Source organism: Mobula hypostoma, chromosome 6 (genome assembly GCF_963921235.1).
Source record: "Mobula hypostoma chromosome 6, sMobHyp1.1, whole genome shotgun sequence".
Classification (NCBI taxonomy): domain Eukaryota; kingdom Metazoa; phylum Chordata; class Chondrichthyes; order Myliobatiformes; family Myliobatidae; genus Mobula; species Mobula hypostoma.
In genome coordinates this window covers 92938515-92958255 of record NC_086102.1, presented here as the reverse complement: position 1 = coordinate 92958255, position 19741 = coordinate 92938515, and the positions used below count along the sequence as shown (strand labels likewise).

Here is a 19741-nt window from a genome sequence, read left to right as displayed (position 1 = left end):
GCAGCTAGCTCCACTCCATCACCCCCACCACCCCGCTGTGAACCAGCAGCCTGTGCTCTGTACCACTGTTTGCAAAGCTGTGCTTTTAACTTCAAACTGATTTCTACTTGTAATTTACACTAAGAACTAGTTCTTGTTTGCATACTTGTGGAAGTATAACCTTGTCACAAACAACCCAGACCCTTGGAAAGGTCAAGCTGCTGTACTAGAAAGCTGAGCTTTGCAATAAGCCTCTCAGGCCCTGGAAAGTGAATGTTCATCGTATCAGTAAGCCAAGCAGCACCCGTAGAAAGAGAAATAAAGTTAATGTTTCAAGTTGATGGACTGATAACCATTCATCAGAACAGTTCTGATGAAAGATCATGGAACCGCTGTTACCTCTCCATAGATGCCTCCTGGCCTGCTGAGCATTTCTAACACTTTCTGTTTTATTTCTAGTAGATCATCCCTCAACTTAAACCTATGGATATAGGAATGCTCTTTCGGGAGACGCAGCTGATTTTCCTACATTTGCATGCCAGTTGAATGTAGAATTCTGAAGGAACAATTGCCCATGCACTCAACTTGCCTGATAGGAGAAAGTATTCAGAAAATAATGTCAATGCTTTATGTTGTGGTCATCCTATTGCACATCGTGTTTACTGGCTAGCAACTCTTCTTCCCTTGCAGATGCAGAGCAGGCAACTTCATTATCATTTCACAATCTCACTCCTCAAGAGGAAACACAGCCAGCACCTTCCTGTGAGTAAGATCATTCAGTCATCATTTCCTGAGCTGCGTCTATGTACTAAAGACACACTCGCTCCATGTGTATTCTTTGCTTACCATTTTTGAGTGAAGTGTTCAGATTGTTGTTTGAAGGCTCACAATAGATTGGCATTTGAAGACACTTTTAATGGAAATCAGTATAGAATCAGAATTGGGTTTAATATCACTGGCATATGTCATGAAATATGTTATTTGGTGGCAGCAGTATATTGCAATACTTAATTTTTAAAAACTGTAAATTACTCTGATATCAACTTTGCCATCCAGACTTGATCATGACCATTTAATATCAATGCCTTACTGTGGGATTCAGGTTAATTGGGCTGTCAGGGCAGCCACTTATTTGGGACAACTCTTAAAGAACAAAAACTAATCATGAAAATATCTGGGATTCCCTTTCTTTATTTGGGACACTGTACTGCTCAGTTGGGACAGGAGACTGTTGCTGAACAGTTTCTAACTAATGTCAGTTGTGTACACTTACGTGGTTGTGAACTCAAGTGAACAGTTTTTAGATTGTGTCAATTACAGGTGTTTGTTTTCAAAAAACAGTGATTTTTATGATTTATAGTTGGTGAGAAATAAGCAGTAAGACAATTCAAAACTGTTTTTCTCACCATAGTTTCAAGCATTCAGGCTTGGAGATGTCAGAAATGACCAGGAGTGAAAATAAAACCATTTCACTACTTCAACAAGTTAGAAGTCATGGAGAATTTGTTCATTTTACAGTCAAAAGAAAGCAATGCGAATGAATTCCTCCATTGGTAACTATAAGGAACTAATAAACAGTTTGATAGGACTGCAGTAGTATTGGTAATCCTATAATTTGTTCTCTTTCATTTTAATACATAATTTGTTACTCATTTTGTCTCTTTTATAGCTTTGTAGCTATTTCCCCAAAACTTCGTCTCAGTGGTTCTGCTGCTTAATTGGTCCCGATGTGTCCCAATTAACTGGAATATAGATATAATATGGTTTGTTAAGCTATTATAACTGGGGGTAGTGGAGATAAGCTCCCACTACCTATTAAATGCTCCCAATGGTGTGCATCTCAAATGGCCTCTGACAACTAAGTACAGCTCTTGACCTTCATATCTGGTTGAGCCCTGCAGAACTGTTTCTATTGACAGGAGAAAGGTAAGAGCAGGTTACTGGCACCTTAAAACCATTTGCTTTGGGCAGGTGGAGCTTGTCAACACGGGGTGGCAGCTCATCTAGGAGAAGGAAAGCTCTGATCACAAACCTCTGCTGTCTTGCGCCATGGGGAAAGCTTTGGGAGTGAACTCCTTGAAAAACCTGGAGCTGTAGTCACACTTACTGCAACATTGACTGGTAACAGCAAACTGACATTCCCGTGGGTTCAGCTACTGCATGGTGAAGGGGAATCTGCTACTCGGGCAATAGCTTGCTCTCCATATACTACAGCCCTGCCTTACATATTATACCGACAATATCCACTCTTGAGCTCAACCATGGAGCAGGATCCAGGAGCTTGATGGCTGCAGGCTGCAGCCAGGGAGCCATTTCAGCACTGAGGGAGTGTCGATGGCTGCAGGCCCCAGCTACAGAGTCAGTTCAGCACTGAGGGAGAGTCGATGGCTGCAGGCCACAGCTACAGAGTCAGTTCAGCACTGAGGGAGTGTTGATGGATGCAGGCCACAGCTACAGAGTCAGTTCAGCACTAAACTGAGTACTGATGGCTGCAGGTCCCAAGGTACAGGGTCAGTTCAGCACTGACAGAGTGTCAATGGCTACAGGCCCCAGCGACAGAGTCAGTTCAGCACTGAGGGAGTGTCGATGGCTGCAGGCCCCAGCTACAGAGTCCGTTCAGCACTAAAGTGATGGCTGATGGCTGCAGTCACCAACTACATTGTCAGTACAGCGCTAAGGTGAGTGCTGATGGCTGCAGGCCCCAGCTACAGAGTCAGTTCAGCACTAAAGTGAGAACTGATGGCTGCAGGTCCCAAGGTACAGGGTCAGTTCAGCACTGACAGAGTGTCAATGGCTCCAGGCAACAGCGACAGAGTCAGTTCAGCACTGAGGGAGTGTTGATGGCTGCCGGCCCCAGCTACAGAGTCAGTTCAGCACTGAGGGAGAGTCGATGGCTGCAGGCCGCAGCTACAGAGTCAGTTCAGCACTGCGGGAGTGTCGATGGCTGCAGGCCCCAGCTACAGAGTCAGTTCAGCACTAAAGTGAGAACTGATGGCTGCAGGTCCCAAGGTACAGGGTCAGTTCAGCACTGACAGAGTGTCAATGGCTCCAGGCAACAGCGACAGAGTCAGTTCAGCACTGAGGGAGTGTTGATGGCTGCAGGGCCCAGCTACAGAGTCAGTTCAGCACTGAGGGAGTGTCGATGCCTGCAGGCCCCAGCTACAGAGTCAGTTCAGCACTGAGGGAGAGTCGATGGCTGCAGGCCGCAGCTACAGAGTCAGTTCAGCACTGCGGGAGTGTCGATGGCTGCAGGCCCCAGCTACAGAGTCAGTTCAGCACTAAGGTGATGGCTGATGCCTGCAGGCCACAGCTACAGAGTCAGTTCAGCACTAAAGTGAGTACTAATGGCTGCAGGTCCCAAGGTACAGGGTCAGTTCAGCACTGACAGAGTGTCAATGGCTACAGGCCCCAGCGACAGAGACAGTTCAGCACTGAGGGAGTGTCGATGCCTGCAGGCCCCAGCTACAGAGTCAGTTCAGCACTGAGGGAGAGTCGATGGCTGCAGGCCACAGCTACAGAGTCAGTTCAGCACTGAGGGAGTGTCGATGGCTGCAGGCCCCAGCTACAGAGTCAGTTCAGCACTAAGGTGATGGCTGATGCCTGCAGGCCACAGCTACAGAGTCAGGTCAGCCCTGAGGGAGTGTCGATGGCTGCAGGCCCCAGCTACAGAGTCAGTTCAGCACCAAGGTGATGGCTGATGCCTGCAGGCCACAGCTACAGAGTCCGTTCAGCACTAAGGGAATGTCAAAGACTGTAGGCCCCAGCTACAGAGTCAGTTCAGCACTAAGGTGATGGCTGATGCCTGCAGGCCACAGCTACAGAGTCAGTTCAGCACTAAAGTGAGTACTGATGGCTGCAGGTCCCAAGGTACAGGGTAAGTTCAGCACTGACAGAGTGTCAATGGCTCCAGGCAACAGCGACAGAGTCAGTTCAGCACTGAGGGAGTGTTGATGGCTGCAGGGCCCAGCTACAGAGTCAGATCAGCACTGAGGGAGTGTCGATGACTGCAGGCCCCAGCTACAGAGTCAGTTCAGCACTAAGGGAGTATCGATGGCTGCAAGCACCAGCTACAGAGTCAGTTCAGTACTAAGGTGATTGCTCATGGATGCAGGCCCCAGCTACAGAGTCAGTTCAGCACTGAGGGAGTGTCGATGGCTACAGGCCCCAGCTACAGAGTCAGTTCAGCACTGAGGGAGTGTCGATGGCTGCAGGCCCCAGCTACAGAGTCAGTTCAGCACTGAGGGAGTGTCGATGGCTGCAGGCCCCAGCTACAGAGTCAGTTCAGCACTAAGGTGATGGCTGATGCCTGCAGGCCACAGCTACAGAGTCCGTTCAGCACTAAAGTGAGTACTGATGGCTGCAGTCCCCAGGTACAGAGTCTTTTCAGCACTGAGGGAGTGTCGATGGCTGCAGGCTCCAGCTACAGAGTCAGTTCAGCACTAAGGGAATGTCGATGACTACAGGCCCCAGCTACATTGTCAGTACAGCACTAAGGTGAGTGCTGATGGCTGCAGGCCCCAGCTACAGAGTCAGTTCAGCACTGAGGGAGTGTTGATGCCTGCAGGCCACAGCTACAGAGTCAGTTCAGCACTAAAGTGAGTACTGATGGCTGCAGGTCCCAAGGGACAGGGTCAGTTCAGCACTGACAGAGTGTCAATGGCTCCAGGCAACAGCGACAGAGTCAGTTCAGCACTGAGTGAGTGTTGATGGCTGCAGGGCCCAGCTACAGAGTCAGTTCAGCACTGAGGGAGTGTCGATGGCTGCAGGCCCCAGCTACAGAGTCAGTTCAGCACTAAGGTGATGGCTGATGCCTGCAGGCCACAGCTACAGAGTCCGTTCAGCACTAAAGTGAGTACTGATGGCTGCAGTCCCCAGGTACAGAGTCTTTTCAGCACTGAGGGAGTGTCGATGGCTGCAGGCTCCAGCTACAGAGTCAGTTCAGCACTAAGGGAGTCGATGACTACAGGCCCCAGCTACAGAGTCAGTTCAGCACTGAGGGAGTGTCGATGGCTGCAGGCCCCAGCTACAGAGTCAGTTCAGCACTGAGGGAGTGTCGATGGCTGCAGGACCCAGCTACAGAGTCAGTTCAGCACTAAGGTGATGGCTGATGCCTGCAGGCCACAGCTACAGAGTCCGTTCAGCACAAAAGTGAGTACTGATGGCTGCAGTCCCCAGGTACAGAGTCTTTTCAGCACTGAGGGAGTGTCGATGGCTGCAGGCTCCAGCTACAGAGTCAGTTCAGCACTAAGGGAATGTCGATGACTACAGGCCCCAGCTACATTGTCATAACAGCACTAAGGTGAGTGCTGATGGCTGCAGGCCCCAGCTGCAGAGTCAGTTCAGCACTGAGGGAGTGTTGATGCCTGCAGGCCACAGCTACAGAGTCAGTTCAGCACTAAAGTGAGTACTGATGGCTGCAGGTCCCAAGGTACAGGGTCAGTTCAGCACTGACAGAGTGTCAATGGCTCCAGGCAACAGCGACAGAGTCAGTTCAGCACTGAGGGAGTGTTGATGGCTGCAGGGCCCAGCTACAGAGTCAGTTCAGCACTGAGGGAGTGTCGATGCCTGCAGGCCCCAGCTACAGAGTCAGTTCAGCACTAAGGTGATGGCTGATGCCTGCAGGCCACAGCTACAGAGTCAGTTCAGCACTAAAGTGAGTACTGATGGCTGCAGGTCCCAAGGTACAGGGCCAGTTCAGCACTGACAGAGTGCCAATGGCTACAGGCCCCAGCGACAGAGACAGTTCAGCACTGAGGGAGTGTCGATGCCTGCAGGCCCCAGCTACAGAGTCAGTTCAGCACTGAGGGAGAGTCGATGGCTGCAGGCCACAGCTACAGAGTCAGTTCAGCACTGAGGGAGTGTCGATGGCTGCAGGCCCCAGCTACAGAGTCAGTTCAGCACTAAGGTGATGGCTGATGCCTGCAGGCCACAGCTACAGAGTCAGGTCAGCCCTGAGGGAGTGTCGATGGCTGCAGGCCCCAGCTACAGAGTCAGTTCAGCACCAAGGTGATGGATGATGCCTACAGGCCACAGCTACAGAGTCCGTTCAGCACTAAGGGAATGTCAAAGACTGTAGGCCCCAGCTACAGAGTCAGCTCAGCACTGAGGGAGTGTCGATGGCTTCAGGACCCAGCAACAGAGTCAGTTCAGCACTGAGGGAGTGTCGATGACTGCAGGCCCCAGCTACAGAGTCAGATCAGCACTGAGGGAGTGTCGATGACTGCAGGCCCCAGCTACAGAGTCAGTTCAGCACTGAGGGAGTATCGATGGCTGCAGGCCACAGCTACAGAGTCAGTTCAGCACTAAGGGAGTATCGAAGGCTGCAAGCCCCAGCTACAGAGTCAGTTCAGTACTAAGGTGATTGCTCATGGATGCAGGCCCCAGCTACAGAGTCAGTTCAGCACTGAGGGAGTGTCGATGGCTGCAGGCCCCAGCTACAGAGTCAGTTCAGCACTGAGGGAGTGTCGATGGCTGCAGGCCCCAGCTACAGAGTCAGTTCAGCACTAAGATGATGGCTGATGCCTGCAGGCCACAGCTACAGAGTCCGTTCAGCACTAAAATGAGTACTGATGGCTGCAGTCCCCAGTTACAGAGTCTTTTCAGCACTGAGGGAGTGTCGATGGCTGCAGGCTCCAGCTACAGAGTCAGTTCAGCACTAAGGGAATGTCGATGACTACAGGCCCCAGCTACAGAGTCAGTTCAGCACTGAGGGAGTGTCGATGGCTGCAGGCCCCAGCTACAGAGTCAGTTCAGCACTGAGGGAGTGTCGATGACTACAGGCCCCAGCTACAGAGTCAGTTCAGCACTAAGGGAGTGTCGATCGCTGCAGGGCCCATCTACAGAGTCAGTTCAGCGCTGAGGGTGTGTCGATGACTACAGGCCCCAGCTACAGAGTCAGTTCACCACTAAGATGAGTGCTGATGGCTGCACGCCCCAGCTACAGAGTCCGTTCAGCACTAAAGTGAGTACTGATGGCTGCAGTCCCCAGGTACAGAGTCTTTTCAGCACTGAGGGAGTGTCAATGGCTGCAGGCCCCAGCTACAGAGTCAGTTCAGCACTGAGGGAATGTCGATGACTACAGGCCCCAGCTACAGAGTCAGTTCGGCACTGAGGGAGTGTCGATGATTACAGGCCCCAGCTACAGAGTCAGTTCAGAACTGAGGGAGTGTCGATGGCTGCAGGCCCCAGCAACAGAGTCAGTTCAGCACTAAGGGAGTGTCGATGGCTGCAGGCCCCAGCTACAGAGTCAGTTCAGCACTAAGGGAGTGTCGATGACTGCACGCCCCAGCTACAGAGTCAGTTCAGCACTAAAGTGAGTACTGATGGCTGCAGGTCCCCAGGTACAGGGTCAGTTCAGCACTGAGGGAGTATCGATGGCTGCAGGTCTCAGCTACAGAGTCAGTTCAGCACTGAGGGAGTGTCGATGACTGCAGGCCCCAGCTACAGAGTCAGTTCAGCACTGAGGGAGTGTCGATGGCTGCAGGCCCCAGCTACAGAGTCAGTTCAGCACTGAGGGAGTGTCGATCGCTGCAGGGCCCATCTACAGAGTCAGTTCAGCGCTGAGGGTGTGTCGATGACTACAGGCCCCAGCTACAGAGTCAGTTCAGCACTAAGATGAGTGCTGATGGCTGCACGCCCCAGCTACAGAATCATTTCAGCACTGAGGGAGTGTCGATGACTGCAGGCCCCAGCTACAGAGTCAGTTCAGCACTAAGGTGATGGCTGATGCCTGCAGGCCACAGCTACAGAGTCAGTTCAGCACTAAAGTGAGTACTGATGGCTGCAGGTCCCCAGGTACAGGGTCAGTTCAGCACTGAGGGAGTGTTGATGGCTGCAGGCCCCAGCTACAGAGTCAGTTCAGCACTGAGGGAGTGTTGATGGCTGCAGGCCCCAGCTACAGAGTCAGTTCAGCACTAAGGGAGTGTTGATGGCTGCAGGCCCCAGCTACAGAGTCAGTTCAGCACTGAGGGAGTGTCGATGGCTGCAGGCCCCAGCTACAGAGTCAGTTCAGCACTGAGGGAGTGTTGATACCTGCAGGCCCCATCTACAGAGTCAGGTCAGCCCTGAGGGAGTGTCGATGGCTGCAGGCCCCAGCTACAGAGTCAGTTCAGCACTAAGGGAATGTCGATGACTACAGGCCCCAGCTACAGAGTCAGTTCAGCACTGAGGGACTGTCAATGGCTGCAGGCCCCAGCTACAGAGTCAGTTCAGCACTGAGGGAGTATCAATGGCTGCAGGGCCCAGCTACAGAGTCAGTTCAGCACAAAGTGAATGTCGATGACTTCAGGCCCCAGCTACAGAGTCAGTTCAGCACTGAGGGAGTGTTGATGGATGCAGGCCACAGCTACAGAGGCAGTTCAGCACTGAGGGAGTGTCGATGGCTGCAGGCCCCAGCTACAGAGTCAGTTCAGCACTAAGGTGATGGCTGATGCCTGCAGGCCACAGTTACAGAGTCAGTTCAGCGCTAAAGTGAGTACTGATGGCTACAGGCCCCAGCTACAGAGTCAGTTCAGCACTGAGGGAGTGTCGATGGCTGCAGGCCCCAGCTACAGAGTCAGTTCAGCACTGAGGGAGTGTCGATGGCTGCAGGCCCCAGCTACAGAGTCAGTTCAGCACTGAGGGAGTGTCGATGGCTGCAGGCCCCAGCTACAGAGTCAGTTCAGCACTGAGGGAGTGTCAATGGCTGCAGGCCCCATCTACAGAGTCAGGTCAGCCCTGAGGGACTGTCGATGGCTGCAGGCCCCAGCTACAGAGTCAGTTCAGCACTAACGGAATGTCGATGACTACAGGCCCCAGCTACAGAGTCAGTTCAGCACTGAGGGAGTGTCGATGACTACAGGCCACAGCTACAGAGTCAGTTCAGCACTGAGGGAGTGTCGATGGCTGCAGGCCCCAGCTACAGAGTCAGTTCAGCACTGAGGGAGTGTCGATGGCTGCAGGCCCCAGCTACAGAGTCAGTTCAGCACTGAGGGAGTGTCGATGACTACAGGCCCCAGCTACAGAGTCAGTTCAGCACTAAGGGAGTGTAGATGACTGCACGCCCCAGCTACAGAGTCAGTTCAGCACTAAAGTGAGTACTGATGGCTGCAGGTCCCCAGGTACAGGGTCAGTTCAGCACTGAGGGAGTGTTGATGGCTGCAGGCCCCAGCTACAGAGTCAGCTCAGCTCTAAGGGAGTGTTGATGGCTGCAGGCCCCATCTACAGAGTCAGGTCAGCCCTGAGGGTGTGTCGATGGCTGCAGGCCCCAGCTACAGAGTCAGTTCAGCACTGAGGGAGTATCAATGGCTGCAGGCCCCAGCTACAGAGTCAGTTCAGCACTGAGGGAATGTCGATGACTGTAGGCCACAGCTACAGAGTCAGTTCAGCACTGAGGGAGTGTCGATGGCTTCAGGCCCCAGCTACAGAGTCAGTTCAGCACTAAGGGAATGTCGATGGCTTCAGGCCCCAGCTACAGAGTCAGTTCAGCACTGAGGGAGTGTCGATGACTTCAGGCCCCAGCTACAGAGTCAGTTCAGCACTGAGGGAGTGTCGATCGCTGCAGGGCCCATCTACAGAGTCAGTTCAGCGCTGAGGGTGTGTCGTTGACTACAGGCCCCAGCTACAGAGTCAGTTCACCACTAAGATGAGTGCTGATGGCTGCAGGCCCCAGCTACAGAGTCAGTTCAGCACTGAGGGAGTGTCAATGACTGCAGGCCACAGCTACAGAGTCAGTTCAGCACTAAGGTGAGTGCCCATGGCTGCAGGCCCCAGCTACAGAGTCAGTTCAGCACTGAGGGAGTGTTGATGGATGCAGGTCACAGCTACAGAGGCAGTTCAGCACTGAGGGAGTGTCGATGGCTGCAGGCAACAGCGACAGAGTCAGTTCAGCACTAAGGTGATGGCTGATGCCTGCAGGCCACAGTTACAGAGTCAGTTCAGCGCTAAAGTGAGTACTGATGGCTACAGACCCCAGCTACAGAGTCAGTTCAGCACTGACAGAGTGTCGATGGCTGCAGGCCCCAGCTACAGAGTCAGTTCAGCACTGAGGGAGTGTCGATGGCTGCAGGCCCCAGCTACAGAGTCAGTTCAGCACTGAGGGAGTGTCCATGGCTGCAGGCCCCAGCTACAGAGTCAGTTCAGCACTGAAGGTGTGTCGATGACTGCAGGCCCCAGCTACAGAGTCAGTTCAGCACTGAGGGAGTGTCAATGGCTGCAGGCCCCATCTACAGAGTCAGGTCAGCCCTGAGGGAGTGTCGATGGCTGCAGGCCCCAGCTACAGAGTCAGTTCAGCACTGAGGGAGTGTCAATGGCTGCAGGCCCCAGCTACAGAGTGAGTTCAGAACTGAGGGAGTGTCGATGGCTTCAGGCCCCAGCTACAGAGTCAGTTCAGCACTGAGGGAGTATCGATGGCTGCAGGCCCCAGCTACAGAGTCAGTTCAGCACTGAGGGAGTATCGATGGCTGCAGGCCCCAGCTACAGAGACAGTTCAGCACTGAGGGAGTGTCGATGACTGCAGGCCCCAGCTACAGAGTCAGTTCAGCACTGAGGGAGTGTTGATGGCTGCAGGCCCCAGCTACAGAGTCAGTTCAGCTCTAAGGGAGTGTTGATGGCTGCAGGCCCCATCTACAGAGTCAGGTCAGCCCTGAGGGAGTGTCGATGGCTGCAGGCCCCAGCTACAGAGTCAGTTCAGCACTGAGGGAGTATCAATGGCTGCAGGCCCCAGCTACAGAGTCAGTTCAGCACTGAGGGAGTGTCGATGGCTTCAGGCCCCAGCTACAGAGTCAGTTCAGCACTAAGGGAATGTCGATGGCTTCAGGCCCCAGCTACAGAGTCAGTTCAGCACTGAGGGAGTGTCGTTGACTACAGGCCCCAGCTACAGAGTCAGTTCACCACTAAGATGAGTGCTGATGGCTGCAGGCCCCAGCTACAGAATCATTTCAGCACTGAGGGAGTGTCGATGACTGCAGGCCCCAGCTACAGAGTCAGTTCAGCACTGAGGGAGTGTCAATGACTGCAGGCCACAGCTACAGAGTCAGTTCAGCACTAAGGGAGTGTCGATGGCTGCAAGCCCCAGCTACAGAGTCAGTTCAGCACTAAGGTGATGGCTGATGCATGCAGGCCCCAGCTACAGAGTCAGTTCAGCACTGAGGGATTGTTGATGGATGCAGGCCACAGCTACAGAGGCAGTTCAGCACTGAGGGAGTGTCGATGGCTGCAGGCCCCAGCTACAGAGTCAGTTCAGCACTGACAGAGTGTCGATGGCTGCAGGCCCCAGCTACAGAGTCAGTTCAGCACTGAGGGAGTGTCCATGGCTGCAGGCCCCAGCTACAGAGTCAGTTCAGCACTGAAGGTGTGTCGATGACTGCAGGCCCCAGCTACAGAGTCAGTTCAGCACTGAGGGAGTGTCAATGGCTGCAGGCCCCAGCTACAGAGTCAGTTCAGCACTGAGGGAGTGTCGATGGCTGCAGGCCCCAGCTACAGAGTCAGTTCAGCACTGAGGGAGTGTCAATGGCTGCAGGCCCCAGCTACAGAGTCAGTTCAGCACTGAGGGAGTGTCGATGGCTTCAGGCCCCAGCTACAGAGTCAGTTCAGCACTGAGGGAGTGTCGATGGCTGCAGGCCCCAGCTACAGAGTCAGTTCAGCACTGAGGGAGTGTCGATGGCTGCAGGCCCCAGCTACAGAGTCAGTTCAGCACTGAGGGAGTGTCGATGGCTGCAGGCCCCAGCTACAGAGTCAGTTCAGCACTAAGGGAGTGTTGATGGCTGCAGGCCCCATCTACAGAGTCAGGTCAGCCCTGAGGGAGTGTCGATGGCTGCAGGCCCCAGCTACAGAGTCAGTTCAGCACTGAGGGAGTGTCGATGGCTGCAGGCCCCAGCTACAGAGTCAGTTCAGCACTGAGGGAGTGTCGATGGCTTCAGGCCCCAGCTACAGAGTCAGTTCAGCACTAAGGGAGTGTCGATGGCTTCAGGCCCCAGCTACAGAGTCAGTTCAGCACTAAGGGAGTGTCGATGACTACAGGCCCCAGCTACAGAGTCAGTTCACCACTAAGATGAGTGCTGATGGCTGCAGGCCCCAGCTACAGAATCATTTCAGCACTGAGGGAGTGTCGATGGCTGCAGGCCCCAGCTACAGAGTCAGTTCAGCACTGAGGGAGTGTCAATGACTGCAGGCCACAGCTACAGAGTCAGTTCAGCACTAAGGGAGTGTCGATGGCTGCAAGCCCCAGCTACAGAGTCAGTTCAGCACTAAGGTGATGGCTGATGCATGCAGGCCCCAGCTACAGAGTCAGTTCAGCACTGAGGGATTGTTGATGGATGCAGGCCACAGCTACAGAGGCAGTTCAGCACTGAGGGAGTGTCGATGGCTGCAGGCCCCAGCTACAGAGTCAGTTCAGCACTGACAGAGTGTCGATGGCTGCAGGCCCCAGCTACAGAGTCAGTTCAGCACTGAGGGAGTGTCGATGGCTGCAGGCCCCATCTACAGAGTCAGGTCAGCCCTGAGGGAGTGTCGATGGCTGCAGGCCCCAGCTACAGAGTCAGTTCAGCACTGAGGGAGTGTCGATGGCTGCAGGCCCCAGCTACAGAGTCAGTTCAGCACTGAGGGAGTGTCGATGGCTTCAGACCCCAGCTACAGAGTCAGTTCAGCACTGAGGGAGTGTCGATCGCTGCAGGGCCCATCTACAGAGTCAGTTCAGCGCTGAGGGTGTGTCGATGACTACAGGCCCCAGCTACAGAGTCAGTTCAACACTGACAGAGAGTCAATGGCTACAGGCCCCAGCGACACAGTCAGTTCAGCACTGAGGGAGTGTTGATGGCTGCAGGCCCCAGCTACAGAGTCAGTTCAGCACTGAGGGAGTGTTGATGGCTGCAGGTCCCAGCTACACAGTCAGTTCAGCACTGAGGGAGTGTTGATGGCTGAAGGCCCCAGCTACAGAGTCTCTTCAGCACTAAGGGAGTGTTGATGGCTGCAGGCCCCAGCTACAGAGTCAGTTCAGCACTAAGGGAGTGTTGATGGCTGCAGGCCCCAGCTACAGAGTCAGTTCAGCACTGATGGAGTGTCGATCGCTGCAGGTCCCAGCTACAGAGTCAGTTCAGCACTGAGGGAGTGTTGATACCTGCAGGCCCCATCTACAGAGTCAGATCAGCCCTGAGGGAGTGTCGATGGCTGCAGGCCCCAGCTACAGAGTCAGTTCAGCACTAAGGGAATGTCGATGACTACAGGCCCCAGCTGCAGAGTCAGTTCAGCACTGAGGGAGTGTCAATGGCTTCAGGCCCCAGCTACAGAGTCAGTTCAGCACTGAGGGAGTGTCGATGGCTGCAGGCCCCAGCTACAGAGTCAGTTCAGCACTCAGGGAGTGTCGATGACTATAGGCCCCAGCTACACAGTCAGTTCAGCACTGAGGGAGTGTCGATGACTGCAGGCCCCAGCTACAGAGTCAGTTCAGCACTGAGGGAGTATCGATGGCTTCAGGCCCCAGCTACAGAGTCAGTTCAGCACTCAGGGAGTGTCGATGACTATAGGCCCCAGCTACACAGTCAGTTCAGCACTGAGGGAGTGTCGATGACTGCAGGCCCCAGCTACAGAGTCAGTTCAGCACTGAGGGAGTATCGATGGCTTCAGGCCCCAGCTACACAGTCAGTTCAGCACTGAGGGAGTGTTGATGGATGCAGGGCCCAGCTACAAAGTCAGTTCAGCACTGAGGGAGTGTCAATGCCTGCAGGCCCCAGCTACAGATTCAGTTCAGCACTGAGGGAGAGTCGATGGCTGCAGGCTACAGCTACAGAGTCAGTTCAGCACTGAGGGAGTGTCGATGGCTGCAGGCCCCAGCTACAGAGTCAGTTCAGCACTGAGGGAGTGTCGATGGCTGCAGGCCCCAGCTACAGAGTCAGTTCAGCACTGAGGGAGTGTTGATGGCTGCAGGCCCCAGCTACAGAGTCAGTTCAGCACTAAGGGAGTGTTGATGGCTGCAGGCCCCAGCTACAGAGTCAGTTCAGCACTGAGGGAGTGTCGATCGCTGCAGGTCCCAGCTACAGAGTCAGTTCAGCACTGAGGGAGTGTTGATACCTGCAGGCCCCATCTACAGAGTCAGGTCAGCCCTGAGGGAGTGTCGATGGCTGCAGGCCCCAGCTACAGAGTCAGTTCAGCACTGAGGGAGTGTCGATGGCTTCAGGCCCCAGCTACAGAGTCAGTTCAGCACTCAGGGAGTGTCGATGGCTGCAGGCCCCAGCAACAGAGTCAGTTCAACACTGAGGGAGTATCGATGGCTTCAGGCCCCAGCTACAGAGTCAGTTCAGCACTGAGGGAGTATTGATGGCTGCAGGCCCCAGCAGCAGAGTCAGTTCAGCACTGAGGGAGTGTCGATGACTGCAGGCCCCAGCTACACAGTCAGTTCAGCACTGAGGGAGTGTTGATGGCAGCAGGCCCCAGCTACAGAGTCAGGTCAGCACTGAGGGAGTGTCGATGGCTGCAGGCCCCAGCTACAGAGTCAGTTCAGCACTAAGGGAATGTCGATGACTCCAGGCCCCAGCTACAGAGTCAGTTCAGCACTCAGGGAGTGTCGATGACTATAGGCCCCAGCGACAGAGTCAGTTCAGCACTCAGGGAGTGTTGATGGCTGCAGGGCCCAGCTACAGAGGCAGTTCAGCACTGAGGGAGTGTCGATGGCTGCAGGCCCCAGCTACAGAGTCAGTTCAGCACTAAGGTGATGGCTGATGCCTGCAGGCCACAGCTGCAGAGTCAGTTCAGCACTAAAGTGAGTACTGATGGCTGCAGGTCCCAAGGTACAGGGTCAGTTCAGCACTGACAGAGTGTCAATGGCTACAGGCCCCAGCGACAGAGTCAGTTCCGCACTGAGGGAGTGTTGATGGCTGCAGGGCCCAGCTACAGAGTCAGTTCAGCACTGAGGGAGTGTCGATGCCTGCAGGCCCCAGCTACAGAGTCAGTTCAGCACTGACAGAGTGTCGATGGCTGCAGGCCCCAGCTACACAGTCAGTTCAGCACTGAGGGAGTGTTTATGGCAGCAGGCCCCAGCTACAGAGTCAGTTCAGCAATGAGGGCGTGTTGATGGCTGCAGGCCCCAGCGACAGAGTCAGTTCAGCACTGAGGGAGTGTCGATCGCTGCAGGTCCCATCTACAGAGTCAGGTCAGCACTGAGGGAGTGTCGATGGCTGCAGGCCCCAGCTACAGAGTCAGTTCAGCACTAAGGTGATGGCTGATGCCTGCAGGCCACAGCTGCAGAGTCAGTTCAGCACTAAAGTGAGTACTGATGGCTGCAGGTCCCAAGGTACAGAGTCAGTTCAGCACTGACAGAGTGTCAATGGCGACAGGCCCCAGCGACAGAGTCAGTTCAGCACTGAGGGAGTGTTGATGGCTGCAGGGCCCAGCTACAGAGTCAGTTCAGCACTGAGGGAGTGTCGATGGCTGCAGGCCCCAGCTACAGAGTCAGTTCAGCACTGAGGGAGTGTCGATGCCTGCAGGCCCCAGCTACAGAGTCAGTTCAGCACTGAGGGAGAGTCGATGGCTGCAGGCCACAGCTACAGAGTCAGTTCAGCACTGAGGGAGTGTCGATGGCTGCAGGCCCCAGCTACAGAGTCAGTTCAGCACTAAGGGAATGTCGATGACTACAGGCCCCAGCTACAGAGTCAGTTCAGCACTGAGGGAGTGTCGATGGCTTCAGGCCCCAGCTACAGAGTCAGTTCAGCACTGAGGGAGTGTCGATGACTGCAGGCCCCAGCTACAGAGTCAGTTCAGCACTCAGGGAGTGTCGATGACTATAGGCCCCAGCTACAGAGTCAGTTCAGCACTGAGGGAGTATCGATGGCTGCAGGCCCCAGCTACAGAGTCAGTTCAGCACTAAGGGAATGTCGATGACTGTAGGCCCCAGCTACAGAGTCAGTTCAGCACTGAGGGAGTGTCGATGGCTGCAGGCCCCAGCTACAGAGTCAGTTCAGCACTGAGGGAGTGTCGATGGCTGCAGGCCCCAGCTACAGAGTCAGTTCAGCACTGACGGAGTGTCTATAACCTCAGGCCCCAGCTACAGAGTCAGTTCAGCACTGAGGGAGTGTTGATGGCTGCAGGCCCCAGCTACAGAGTCAGTTCAGCACTGAGGGAGTGTCGATGGCTACAGGCCCCAACTACAGAGTCAGTTCAGCACTGAGGGAGAGTCGATGGCTGCAGGCCACAGCTACAGAGTCAGTTCAGCACTGAGGGAGTGTCGATGGCTGCAGGCCCCAGCTACAGAGTCAGTTCAGCACTGAGGGAGAGTCGATGGCTGCAGGCCCCAGCTACAGAGTCAGTTCAGCACTGAGGGAGTGTCGATGGCTGCAGGCCCCAGCTACAGAGTCAGTTCAGCACTAATGGAATGTCGATGACTACAGGCCCCAGCTACAGAGTCAGTTCAGCACTGAGGGAGTATCGTTGGCTGCAGGCCCCAGCAACAGAGTCAGTTCAGCACTAAGGGAGTGTCGATGACTGCAGGCCACAGCTACAGAGTCAGTTCAGCACTAAGGTGATGGCTGATGCCTGCAGGCCAAAGCTACAGAGTCCGTTCAGCACTACAGTGAGTACTGATGGCTGCAGTCCCCAGGTACAGAGTCAGTTCAGCACTGAGGGAGTGTCGATCGCTGCAGGGCCCATCTGCAGAGTCAGTTCAGCGCTGAGGGTGTGTCGATGACTACAGGCCCCAGCTACAGAGTCAGTTCACCACTAAGATGAGTGCTGATGGCTGCACGCCCCAGCTACAGCATCATTTCAGCACTGAGGGAGTGTTGATGGCTGCAGGCCCCAGCTGCACAGTCAGTTCAGCACTGAGGGAGTGTTGATGGCTGCAGGCCCCAGCTACAGAGTCAGTTCAGCACTGAGGGAGTGTCGATCGCTGCAGGTCCCAGCTACGAAGTCAGTTCAGCACTGAGGGAGTGTTGATACCTGCAGGCGCCATCTACAGAGTCAGGTCAGCCCTGAGGGAGTGTCGATGGCTGCAGGCCCCAGCTGCAGAGTCAGTTCAGCACTAAGGGAATGTCGATGACTACAGGCCCCAGCTGCAGGGTCACTTCAGCACTGAGGGAGTGTCAATGGCTTCAGGCCCCAGCTACAGAGTCAGTTCAGCACTGAGGGAGTGTCGATGACTGCAGGCCCCAGCTGCAGAGTCAGTTCAGCACTGAGGGAGTATCAATGGCTGCAGGCCCCAGCTACAGAGTCAGTTCAGCACTGAGGGAATATCGATGACTGTAGGCCACAGCTACAGAGTCAGTTCAGCACTCAGGGAGTGTCGATGGCTTCAGGCCCCAGCTACAGAGTCAGTTCAGCACTGAGGGAGTGTCGATCGCTGCAGGGCCCATCTACAGAGTCAGTTTAGCGCTGAGGGTGTGTCGTTGACTACAGGCCCCAGCTACAGAGTCAGTTCAGCACTGAGGGAGTGTCGATGGGTTCAGGCCCCAGCTACAGAGTCAGTTCAGCGCTGAGGGAGTATCGATGGCTGCAGGCCCCAGCTACAGAGTCAGTTCAGCACTGAGGGTGTGTCGATAACTGCAGGCCACAGCAACAGAGTCAGTTCAGCACTAAGGTGATGGCTGATGCCTGCAGGCCACAGTTACAGAGTCAGTTCAGCACTAAAGTGAGTACTGATGGCTACAGGCCCCAGCTACAGAGTCAGTTCAGCACTGACAGAGTGTCGATGGATGCAGGCCCCAGCTGCAGAGTCAGTTCAGCACTGAGGGAGTGTCGATGGCTGCCGGCCCCAGCTACAGAGTCAGTTCAGCACTGAGAGACTGTCCATGGCTACAGCCCCCAGCTACAGAGTCAGTTCAGCAATGAGGGAGTGTCAATGGCTACAGGCCCCAGCTACAGAGTCAGTTCAGCACTGAGGGAGTGTCGATGGCTGCAGGCCCCAGCAACAGAGTCAGTTCAGCACTAAGGGAGTGTCGATGACTGCAGGCCACAGCTGCAGAGTCAGTTCAGCACTAAGGTGATGGCTGATGCCTCCAGGCCACAGCTACAGAGTCCGTTCAGCACTGGGGGAGTGTCAATGGCTTCAGGCCCCAGCTACAGAGTCAGTTCAGCACTGAGGGAATGTCGATGACTGTCGGCCATAGCTACAGAGTCAGTTCAGCACTGAGGGAGTGTCGATGGCTTCAGGCCCCAGCTACAGAGTCAGTTCAGCACTGAGGGAATGTCGATGACTGTCGGCCATAGCTACAGAGTCCGTTCAGCACTAAGGGAGTGTTGATGGCTGCAGGCCCCAGCTACAGAGTCAGTTCAGCACTGAGGGAGTGTCGATCGCTGCAGAGCCCAACTACAGAGTCAGTTCAGCGCTGAGGGTGTGTCGATGACTACAGGCCCCAGCTACAGAGTCAGTTCACCACTAAGATGAGTGCTGATGGCTGCAGGCCCCAACTACAGAATCATTTCAGCACTGAGGGAGTGTCGATGACTGCAGGCCCCAGCTACAGAGTCAGTTCAGCACTGAGGGAGTGTCGATGGCTGCAGGCCCCATCTACAGAGTCAGTTCAGCACTCAGGGAGTGTTGATGGCTGCAGGGCCCAGCTACAGAGGCAGTTCAGCACTGAGGGAGTGTCGATGGCTGCAGGCCCCAGCTACAGAGTCAGTTCAGCACTAAGGTGATGGCTGATGCCTGCAGGCCACAGCTGCAGAGTCAGTTCAGCACTAAAGTGAGTACTGATGGCTGCAGGTCCCAAGGTACAGGGTCAGTTCAGCACTGACAGAGTGTCAATGGCTACAGGCCCCAGCGACAGAGTCAGTTCAGCACTGAGGGAGTGTTGATGGCTGCAGGGCCCAGCTACAGAGTCAGTTCAGCACTGAGGGAGTGTCGATGCCTGCAGGCCCCAGCTACAGAGTCAGTTCAGCACTGAGGGAGAGTCGATGGCTGCAGGTCACAGCTACAGAGTCAGTTCAACACTGAGGGAGTGTCGATGGCTGCAGGCCCTAGCTACAGAGTCAGTTCAGCACTAAGGGAATGTCGATGACTACAGGCCCCAGCTACAGAGTCAGTTCAGCACTGAGGGTGTGTCAATGGCTTCAGGCCCCAGCAACAGAGTCAGTTCAGCACTGAGGGAGTGACGATGACTGCAGGCCCCAGCTACAGAGTCAGTTCAGCACTCAGGGAGTGTCGATGACTATAGATCCCAGCTGCAGAGTCAGTTCAGCACTGAGGGAGTATTGATGGCTGCAGGCCCCAGCAACAGAGTCAATTCAGCACTGAGGGAGTATCGATGGCTGCAGGCCCCAGCTACAGAGTCAGTTCAGCACTAAGGTGATGGCTGATGCCTGCAGGCCACAGCTACAGAGTCCGTTCAGCACAAAGGGAATGTTGATGACTGTAGGCCCCAGCTACAGAGTCAGTTCAGCACTGAGGGAGTATCGAAGGCTGCAGGCCACAGCTACAGAGTCAGTTCAGCACTGAGGGAGTGTCGATCGCTGCAGGGCCCATCTGCAGATTCAGTTCAGCGCTGAGGGTGTGTCGATGACTACAGGCCCCAGCTACAGAGTCAGTTCACCACTAAGATGAGTGCTGATGGCTGCACGCCCCAGCTACAGAATCATTTCAGCACTGAGGGAGTGTCGATGACTGCAGGACCCAGCTACAGAGTCAGTTCAGCACTGAGGGAGTGTCGATGGCTTCAGGCCCCAGCTACAGAGTCAGTTCAGCACTAAGGTGATGGCTGATGCCTGCAGGCCACAGCTACAGAGTCCGTTCAGCACTAAAGTTAGTACTGATGGCTGCAGGTCCCCAGGTACAGGGTCAGTTCAGCACTGAGGGAGTATCGAT

At 54.8% G+C, this 19741-nt stretch overlaps 1 long non-coding RNA gene across 1 annotated transcript in view; it reads left to right on the top strand.

The window, feature by feature from the left end:
* The first annotated feature begins 674 nt into the window (after positions 1-674).
* Positions 675-19741, top strand: part of LOC134347595 (uncharacterized) — a 116322-nt gene continuing 97255 nt past the window's right edge. The window contains exon 1 of the long non-coding RNA XR_010018205.1: positions 675-741. This is a non-coding gene — a long non-coding RNA (uncharacterized LOC134347595). The remainder of the gene's footprint in view (positions 742-19741) is intronic.